The following is an 11,278-nucleotide window of genomic DNA, read 5'->3' as shown; positions in this document are numbered from 1 at the left end:
CGCGGCATGTGGGATCTTCCCGGACCGGGGCACGAACCCGTGTCCCCTGCATCGGCAGGCGGACTCCCAACCACTGCGCCACCAGGGAAGCCCTGGTACCACTTTTTTTTAAAATGACATGGTAGCTCGTTGCTATATTTATCTTTACTTCTGTGATTAATAGTACAATTGAATATTTTATATATTTAGTAACAGTTTGCATTTCTCCTTGTGGGAATTGATTAGGATTATTATTTTGCACTTTGCGATTTCAGTGAACATTTTTCTCTTAATTACATACTAGTATTCCTAACAGAATAAAAGTAATCTTGGTCCAAGACCGAAAGGGGACACACAGTAGTCCCTGCATGGAATCCTAAATGTGGCTCTTCTTGATCTTGTGAATTTAAAAACAAGTTGTCTTATCCATACACCCCCACTGCATCTAATAGGAACTGTTAATAAAACAAGAGCGATGATAATAACGTAAGCACTTTTCATATATTAACTCGTTTTAAATCTCACAGCTGTCCCATGAGCAGTGACTATCCCTGCTTCACAGTTAAGAAAACTGAGGTACAAAGCAATTAAGAGAAGCCCAGGGCTAGTTTGGCTTCAAAATCCTTCTTCTTAAATAGGACACTACAACTGAGTAGTTATGGCCCACATGGCTTTACAAATTCTAAAATATATACTCTGACTCTAAGAAAAAGTTGGCCCATCCCGATATAGCTAAATAAAGACAGACAAAAGCCATGTTGTTGTGACGTGGTGTCACTTCCCAAGTTTAAGACGTTGAACTTTCATAGCTTTTAGATATTCTACAATCTTTGTAATTACGTTCATAAGTAAGCAGGTATTGAAATAGAGCAGCTAAATAGAGCTTAGCCTTTTTCTCCATTATTTATTCGAAGTACATTTATCAACACTCTGCAAAACTATGCACAGAACAATACTCTCGGAATTCTAAAAATACACACATAAATCAGATCAAATCTCTGACTGCAGAAAACTTAACTCCATGTTATCAATTCTAAAAATCTATCACTCGCAGAGCTGTCAGATATATATTCTCAAAACTTCCCATCATATTATGCATCACAGCTTCCCCAAATTCTTCAATAACATCCTAGGTCCCACAGGGAAAAAAAAAAAAAAAAAAAAAAAAAAGGTAATTTTCCTCGTCATTCCAGATCATGTTAAGATCTAGTTACAACATGCCGTTCTAGTTCATTCCTTACTATGTCTGCCTTTCAACAAAATCAGGTATTCAGCCTTTCCAGAAGATATCCTACATTTTTGTGTCCTCCTGCCTTTTCTTCTCACCTCTCGTACATGCATGGAATGCCTGCGCAAATCAGAGGCATCAACCTTAAATTCTGTCTCCTCTCAAAAAACTCCCAGGGGGCTTCCCTGGTGGCGCAGTGGTTAAGAATCCACCTGCCAATGCAGGGGACACGGGTTCAGGCCCTGGTCCAGGAAAATCCCACATGCCACGGAGCAACTAAGCCCGTGCGCCACAACTACTGGGCCTGTGCTCTAGAGCCTGCGAGCCACAACTACTGAGCCTGCGAGCCACACCTACTGAAGCCCGTGCGCCTAGAGCCCGCGCTCCGCAACAAGAGAAGCTACCGCAATGAGAAGCCCGTGCACCGCAACCAAGAGTAGCCCCTGCTCGCCGCAACTAGAGAAAGCCTGCGCACAGCAACGAAGACCAAAGGCAGCCAAAATATAAATAAATAAATTTAAGTTAATAGAATAAAAACCTCCCTGAATCCATCACTAGGAGTGATCTTTTCATGGCATGCATGATTACTGCACTAATTATACAGAATTATAACATCCACTCGACATCCTCACAACAGTTCATAACCTCCTAAAAGGCAAGGACCACATCCTTTTCAGTTGTAAGAGCTCAGCAAATAGAGCAAATGTTCAATAAAAACGTTGGTTAAATCGAGCTGAATGAAAGACACTTCAGTGTTAAATTACCATCTGTCTCTAATTTGGTTCTTTCATCTCCCCTGTTTTTTCTCTCTTTTATTCGCATCCTTGTGTACCTTATATGAAGTGATCTGTTGCAGCATTGTAATGCATTAGTCATAACCTAGAGCTTTTCCATGGAATGACTAATTGGGGGGAATAAAATATCTGGTGGTTTTCAGCTTTTTCTTTTACTCAACATTTTGACTTAAAAAAAACAAACAAACTGGATAGCTGTTAACAGAAGGACTCTTAAGGGCAATGATACTTTATGAACTTGCAATCTAAGACATCTTAGAAAAAATGCTTTGAAAAAAACTAACTTTTCTGAACCAGGTCAAGTTATTGATTTAAAAAAAACAATAATACAGTCACAAATGTCTGCAAGCTTAAGGCTATACACCCATAAAAATTTAGAATAAAAGAAAAACTTTTAAATGTATTTTCAGGTGCCTAATGTCAAACTGTCCTCGTTACTCTTATACAGTCTATTTATAGAATTTTTACTCCCCCAGAAAACGTAGCTTGTTAGTACAAGTTGTACTAGATTTCAAGAATTGTAATCCTCAGACAGAAACAGTATTTGACAACTGGGATTCAAATCTAATAGACTGCAGAATCATCTTGCTTGAAAATACTATTTATGTATCCTTCTAAACAGGCCTCCAATAAAATTCAATGTCAATTTGGGAAGTGAAACACACATACAATGGGCATGAAGCAGTTAAAATCCTCTAGGTCCAGAGGACAATTTAGAAATACTAAGAGAGCACCCATGGGATAGCATCTTGCAGTCAAAATTCAACTAAGATGAACTTTAGAACTACTGTAGACTATAAACATACCTCCCCTGATCACAGCCCCAGATATTTTAAAGCAGTAAATATACTTTCAGGAAAGTGACAGCGAAAGAGAATACGTGGCAGAAGTGGACGTTTCTGTATAACACTCATGGGCAAATGTGCAGGCTCTTAAGCCCTCTTCTACCAAATTCACCCCTCCACCCTTCAGTTCAGCCACCCCAGCCTGTGCTTTTCTCTCTGCATCAACATCTTTTGGACTAAAAGGGCCAGAGACGTTGCAAAAAATGTGAAAAGAGGGTATTTGAGCCTTGAATATTATGTGCAGGTAACAGGCTGAGGACATTACTCAGTTGCAAACACAGGACAATTCTCACTGAAGGGAAAGCTTATTCAGAGGACAGAGCTGAGAGCTATGGAGAGCGAGTTCTGGAGTGGAGGACTAAGCCCTTCATCAAGGAAATCATAAATGTGCCCAGATGGATTTCACAGCTGATACTGACCAGGGATTGAAGAAAGTCTTCCTTTTTGAATGGGAGTGTCTGTAGCACTTACCCTATGCCTGTCGCACCATTTGTAAGCCGAGCGTGTGGGCAGCAGATAACTTGCCCCCTCTGCTCACAGGTCTTCAGAATGAGAAAAACTGTCTTCGAGGATTTTACTCATGGAACTGCAACTGCAGAACCTCATGCACTTGGACGTGATTTAAACGATAGGATCCTGGACCACGCCCCTGAGCCTGACGCCATAACGAGGTGAGTTCTCAGACGTCTTGAGGAGGGTATGAGTTTATTTTGCATGTAAGAGGGGTGGGAATTGTGTCGACAAAGGACAGAATGTATTTTCAGAAAACTGCTGACAGCAGTACTTCCTAGTCCAGAATCTTCTAGTCCAGACACTGCACCAAAAAGAAGTGGGGTGTGTTTTCCCATCCCTTGAAATCAAAGGGCCTTGTGAATTTCAAAAGTCTATTTCAAAGAATGGAATTTGGTGGGAGACAAATGCTGCATGACACCCAAGGCTGGGTCATAAGAGGGTACACAGCTTCTGCCTGACTCTCTGTCTCAGGGCACTACAACCCAGCCACCACATTCTAAGGAGGCCCAGGACACATGCAGAGGCCACATAAAGGTGTTTCAGTCAACAGCTCTACCTAAGTGTCAGTTGCCATCAACTTCCAGAGAGGTGAATGAGCAAGCCTCCGTCTAGCAACTCCTCATTGCCCTTAAAGACTCATCTCTGGCATTACTGCTTTTGGAACGCTTTCTCTCGTCACCTGCTATGGATTCCCCTCCTCTGGGCTCCTAGCATCCTACAGTTTTTTCTAACAGTGTGAATCATACTGTACATTGACTGTTCCTTTATTACCCATCTCCCCCATCAGAAGTAAAGATCTTAGTAACAGTGTCTGCCTTCCTCACCTTATATCCTAAGTACTTAACGTTATGTCTGATGTATAGTTTGAACGAGAGTGAATGTGTTGAATAAATGAGATGATCAATATAAAAACAAAAATAGTGCAAAACAGCACAACTGATCAAATAAGATAGTTGAGGTGGGAAACCAGCAGACTGCTGGTTTTGGTTTTGGTTTTAGCCGTGAACACTCACAGCAGTCTGACATGTGGGTGAGGAAGAGACGCCAAAACGCCCAGCTCAGTGCTGAGCCAGCTTGACAAGGAATCAGGACCATGAAAGAACCAAAGCGCCCAGACCTACAGCGCACGCAAGACATTAGATTATATCAAGGGTTCTTGAACATGCTGCTCTTAAGACATTTAGTGCCTTTAAAAATCACTGAGGGTCCCAAATTATGTGAGTTACATTTATCAGTATTTATCTTACTGAAAGTTGATCCTGAGAATTCTAAAGTATGTTTTTGTACTCACTTTCAAATAACAACGATAAACCAATTTTATGTTAGTTTTATGAAATGTAACTACGTTCCCCCAAAATCATTTAGTGAGAAGAGTAACACTGTCTTATAATTTTCCAAATTTTCTTAATATCTGGCAGAATACAGACAGCCAAATTCTCATATCTGCTTCTGCATTCAATCTGATATACTGCTTTGGCTGAAGCATATGAGGAAAATCCATCCACACATAAATAAGTGGTTGGAAAAGGGAGGAGTATTTTAACAGCTTTTTTAAACCATTGTGAATACTCATATTTGATACTTTACCAAAACTCCACAAGCAGTAGCTTATTCAAGGTTAGCTGCTATGTAGAATCTGAAGCAATATTAAAGAACTTTCACACTCTGTTACGGATACTTTAAAATTCACTGGTGTTTCCTGCACTTTGAATGTATCATTTAGTCACTCGTGACTTTGCAACATCATGCACTGGCCATTTAGAAAATATTGGTTTACTGAGCTATACAGATCTTCCAAATATTGACATACTTTATTATTCAATATCAACAATTACACTGTTAATTGTAATTAACAATCCCATCAGCTAAGCTGTTAAATACTGAGAAAGTGTCAACGTCAAAATCTGAGAACTCAAATTTTATCATTAATATCAAATACTGTCCGTTGTTTCCCTTGAAGTGACGGGATCATTCCGTTCATTTAAAAAAACAACAACTCTCAAATACACAAATCTGAATATCCAAAGTCTATCTCTCAGCTGTTATTTCAAGTAAAAACTGTGATCCATTAAAAAAGTTACTAATCTAGCTCAATCATTCACTCAAGTGCTTTTACTTTAGACAACCATCATACTTGGAAATGTAGCAGAGATGCCTTTCCCGTTTAGTCAAACACAGCATTTTTTAAAAGGAGTCAAAATTGAGAGTTAATAAACTGAATAATTATCACTGTGTTATCGAGGACATTCTTCAGTAAAACTGGCACTTTTTTTTACTTTTTTTTTTTTTTTTTTTTTTTTTTTTTTTATATGGGCGAGAAGTGGACAGTGTTGAGTTTTCAGTGACTACTGGATCAGTTTGGTGCCGTTGCCTTGACTCACCATTGCTTTCGCACCCACCAGGAAAGATGTCAACAGACTAAAAATGCCAGACATAATCTAAGTGCTATGGAAATAGTTTTGACCTCACAAATACCCTGCAGATGTCTTGAGAAGGACTGCAGCTGCCCCTGCGGTGCCGCATGGAGCATACTTTGAGAGCCACTGCACTACACCTGCCCAGGCTTCATTAAGGGCATCACTAGTTTTCCAGTATGAAAAATACAAGAGAGTAAATTTCAGAATATTGTAGAGTTGCATCCCATGTCTTACAATAATTCACTGTACCCATCCTAATTTTTTGAGTCGTATTTAAGAGAAATTCATATGGGTGCATCTCAACTAATTCACCTGAAGTAAATAATAATAGTACATATGCAAATACAAACAGGAACAGGATGTGGAGAAAACAAAGAGAAAAGTAAGTCTTCGATTTTGTAAATATTCAAGTGCGGCCTTTTTTTTTTTTTTTTTTTTTTTTTTTTTTTTTTTTTACTGCAAGTGGACAGTGTTGAGTTTTCAGTGACTACTGGATCAGTTTGGTGCCGTTGCCTTGACTCACCATTGCTTTCGCACCCACCAGGAAAGATGTCAACAGACTAAAAATGCCAGACATAATCTAAGTGCTATGGAAATAGTTTTGACCTCACAAATACCCTGCAGATGTCTTGAGAAGGACTGCAGCTGCCCCTGCGGTGCCGCATGGAGCATACTTTGAGAGCCACTGCACTACACCTGCCCAGGCTTCATTAAGGGCATCACTAGTTTTCCAGTATGAAAAATACAAGAGAGTAAATTTCAGAATATTGTAGAGTTGCATCCCATGTCTTACAATAATTCACTGTACCCATCCTAATTTTTTGAGTCGTATTTAAGAGAAATTCATATGGGTGCATCTCAACTAATTCACCTGAAGTAAATAATAATAGTACATATGCAAATACAAACAGGAACAGGATGTGGAGAAAACAAAGAGAAAAGTAAGTCTTCGATTTTGTAAATATTCAAGACACTTTATACCAGCACCTTCTTTATTGGGGAAAATGTGCCAGTAGTTCTCACATGTTACGGGCATTATTATACCTGTCTCTTACATGTATGCATGTGAATCAGTCTGAATAGAGTGACACAGAGGAAAGACCACATAAAGACAGAAGGAGAAGACAGTCACCTACAAGCCAAGGAGAGAGGCCTCAGAAGAAAGCAACCCAGCTGACACCTTGATCTTGGGCTTCTAACCTCCAAAATTGTGAGAAAACAAATTTCTGCTGTTTAAGCCACGCAGTCTGTGGTACTGCACCGTCCTCTGAGCATCCTCACCCAATGGCCCGCTTCAGGAAGGACGCTCACGATCAATGCGACTTTAAACTTCAAATCTGCCAAACTCCAAATGGCAGGTGGAATTTTTCTACCGTGGAAACTTCTCTGGGAAAGTGAGCAAGTCCTCCTACCTATCGTTTCTTCTGTCCCCCCCAAAAGGCAATTCAACCAGAACTATGGTGGCTTTCTGTCACCCCTTGTTTCTCTCCTCTCTTCCGTGTCTATCACTTCTACTTAACGAGCCAGTGAGAAAAGTTTGAACGTGCTGCAAATCCCTTCTTCTTTCATCCGTGTATTCACTGATCTTCTTACTCACTGAATAGTTGGGCAAACACATCCTGAGAGCCAACTAGAGTCAAGGAACCATACCATATCCTGGCAATACACATTTTAAAAGATAGTTCCTGCCCTCACAGAGCTTACTTCCCATTCGGGGAAATACACAAAATACCAATAACAACAACGTTGACATCGACTATAATAACATGTCGGGTGCTTATATTCTATGAATAAAAATAAATTAGACCCAGGATAGAATCCTGGTGAGCCACGGTTGTTTCATTTAGAGTGGGCTCTCTGAAGAGGGGAGAGTCGAGTCCAATCTGAATGGAAATAAAGGAACGAGCCAAGCAGATATCTGCGAGGATACATTCCAAGTAGCAGAAAGAGGAAACGCGAAGGCCCTGAAACTGGACTTGTGCCGTGTGTCCCGAGTGTACAAGGAGGAGAGGGAAAAGCGAGTAGATCAGAGACACCGGGAGCTGGCTTTGGACGTTATCCTGAGGAGCATCTGACTGACTCAGAAGACAGGAAACCATGAGGTAGTGGAGTGGTCTGACCTACCATTTTAATAGCCCCGCTTCGGCTGCTGTTTAGAGAACTGGCTGGAGCGGGAAACTGGCTGGAAGACTTGCCACGACCCAGGCAAGAACACAGACAGTGGCTTTCTCTAATTCTCCCACTTGCCTGGTAAGAGTCACCTTGGGTCCTTTTGAAAACACTCATTCCTGATAGCCTTCCTTTAAAAATTCCGATTCAATAGGCTTGGAGTGGAACTCAGCGATTCATAAATTTAATAAGTGCCAGGAGCAATTCTTCTCACAGGCAAATCTGGGAAGCACAGATTGAAGGCGAGCGGGGATGAAGGAGGCAAGAAAAAGATGGCAGATTCTGGGAAGACGCTTTCAAGATGAGATGGACACGAGTAGGTGCTGGGCGTAGGACTAGAAACAAAGCCAAGGTCAAGTCCAACAACTGGGACCAAATACAGAGCAGGGCACCGAGAACGGGTTTTCTCCTGGTGGGGGAAATATTTGAGGACCCCCCCCCCCCACCACCACCAACAAGGACAGTCCAGCTAAAAGTCTTACGTAGGGTTTGCCAAGGCAACTTTCCAATCCCCTGGACACAGTCATTTGTATGGATGCCTTCTCCACCACCCCCATCACACCCACCCTTGCTGATGAGCCCTGCTAGGAGCCTGGGGAAGTGGGAAAGCCTGAGATGCTCGTCCCAGGGGGTAGAAATCGCAAGTTCAATCACTTACAAGCAAGACTATACAATCTTCAAGCAAAGCAACACGTATCCAATTACGAGATGTTTACTGGGAACATTTTTTACCAGTTTCCTTTAAACTGTTGAACCTCCTTTTTGACTGTGAATCAGTACATGTTTAAACAATAATTAGTACAAGTGGCTTCACAGTTTACCTTAGGGTAACCTTCTTTATGCAACAAAGCGTGAGTGAACAAACTGAGAGCGCTTACACAAATAATAATTCTTCTCGTAAGGAAATGTCTAAAATTCTTCTTCTAACCCCAAAGAAAGAAATCTTAAATTTGATATGATTTAAAGAGCAGATTTTGTGAAGTGATTCATGTTTTTTTCTAGTGAAGAAAAGTAAACTTCACCACTATAACTTTGGTGTGTCTCCTTTACAGAAAGGCATTTGTTTCTTGTTTTGTTCTCATGCGTCTTTCTGTACAAAAGCCAATGCATTTTTTTTTTTTTTTTTTTTTACCATCAAGAGCTGACTTTCTGAATGTAAGTCACATTGAACGGTATCTTCCAACTTTATACCAGAAAGTTTTCTGTTTCCCTTAACTTACAGAAAATAGGAAAGAAAAAGAAACCATTCCATTTGCCAGAAGTCATGATCAAATTTCAGATGACTTTTTGAACTCCGCAATAAGCAAATGCTAAATTTAAGCCGAAGACTCTTCTGACAATGCTCAGTGATATAAGGTTGTTAAGGGATCATAGTTTCGCGTTGCTACATACAGACATCCAAGTGTACACTGACCACAGGAATAGCTCAAGACGGGTAAACAACAATTTATCCCCAGAAGCAATTTTTTCTTCCACTGTGTTGGCGATCTCTTCAGGATTGTTTAGCAAACGCTATAAATTGCAATTAGTGTCACAGTGAACACCATCGATTGGTGGAATCCGGGAATCCAGAATTTACTAGGACACTGTCATCCTTCATCAACAGGTACTAATATTTGATGGACAGTAAAAACATACAAAAATGGTGAAAAGTACGCAGCTTCTAACAAAAGCAGAACTATCCTTTCTAACATCACTCCCTTTCCACTTGCACGGGAATTTGTTTCTTAATCAAGATGCATGAAGTAATAAAACCATACACAGGCCACATCAGATCTGCCTTCCAGGAGCATTTATCCATTCCTTCGTTCAACAAATATTGTGCACCTTCGACATACTAGGTAATTTCCTCAACACTGAGGACCCAGTGGTAAACCAGAGACAAATTCATCAATACCCTTACAGAGCTTACATACTGGTGGGAAGATGGAAAACAGACAAATAAAAATGACCCAGTAATAGAATGTCAAGATGGTGACAGGTGCTATGACAAAAATAAAGCAGGGTCCTCGAGCAACAAAAGAACGTTAGCGAAAAACTGGTGAAATCTGAGGGCGACCTGCAATTCAGTAAGTGATACAACAATGTCAACTGGTCTGTTCGTGATTACTGTACCGGGGGCTAGGTGATGTGTTAATATTAAGGAAAGAAGGGTGAGGGGGTAGAAGGGAACCCTTTGCGTTGTTTTCACAACTTTTCTCCAAGTCTAAAATTAGTTCAAAATTAAAAGTTTAAGCACAAATAAAGCAAGAGAGGAGAGCAGTTCCCGGGGCCCAGAGGGGACAAGCTTCTACAGAACTGGCCAGAGACCGCTTCTTTGAGGGGGCGACATTGGAATAGGCTTCTCTCCACAAAGACTGAGGAGAGAGGTCCTCCAGACAGAGGGAACAGCAAGGGCAAAGCCCCCAAGGTAGGGTGAGCTTTACAGCTGTAAGAAAGAGAAGGAAGAGGACAAGTAGGAGACTGACCACAAACGAGGCAGAGAATCAGCTGTGGTCAGATCACGCCAGACAACATAGGTCCTCAGTGCTGGGAAAGCACTGGAAGTTTTCAAGAGAATCATGTGATCTGATTTAAATATTTCAAATATTTTAAGTCAAGTGGAGACAGAATGGAGGAGGGCAAGAGCAGAAACCAGGAGATTTGCTGGGAGACAACTAGAAAATCCCACACGTTACTGGGAGAGTCTCTGGAAATACAGGACCCAGGACAGAAATGGTGAATTCTCAGGATCAGTTTTGAAAGTAGAGCCAGTAGGATTTACGGATTAACTGGATGTTGAGTCTGAGCAAAAAGCAGGAGGTGAGTATGACTCCTAGATGTTTGGCCTGACTTTCATTGTATGACTGCCTGGAACACTGGTGATCTTTCAAAGCACAATCTGACATGTGAGCGCAGTTTGTACTGGATATTCTAGAACGTCTTAGAGAATAAAGATCACAACATATTGATCTGGCCGTACAGATAAGATGTGTTTCTCTTTTCATCCTGGGGCATCGATGCCATCAAATTACCTGAATTACAAACGTCATTACATCAGAAAACTTGTGTCGCTCACAAGTTGGTCTTCCCAATGGACAATCTGATTTCCACCTCTCTCCTACCTTGAAGCAGGACTCATATTCACCATAAAGAATCCATTCCGGGCATCCCTGGTGGCGCAGTGGTTGAGGGTCCGCCTGCCGATGGGGGGGGACGCGGGTTCGCGCCCCGGTCCGGGAGGATCCCGCGTGCCGCGGAGAGGCTGGGCCCGCGAGCCATGGCCGCTGAGCCTGCGCGTCCGGAGCCTGTGCTCCTCAACGGGAGAGGCCACGACAGGGAGAGGCCCGCGTA

The sequence above is a fragment of the Lipotes vexillifer genome, unplaced genomic scaffold (assembly GCF_000442215.2).
Source record: "Lipotes vexillifer unplaced genomic scaffold, Lipotes_vexillifer_v1.1 scaffold1538, whole genome shotgun sequence".
Taxonomy (NCBI): domain Eukaryota; kingdom Metazoa; phylum Chordata; class Mammalia; order Artiodactyla; family Lipotidae; genus Lipotes; species Lipotes vexillifer.
This window is presented reverse-complemented; position numbering follows the sequence as displayed.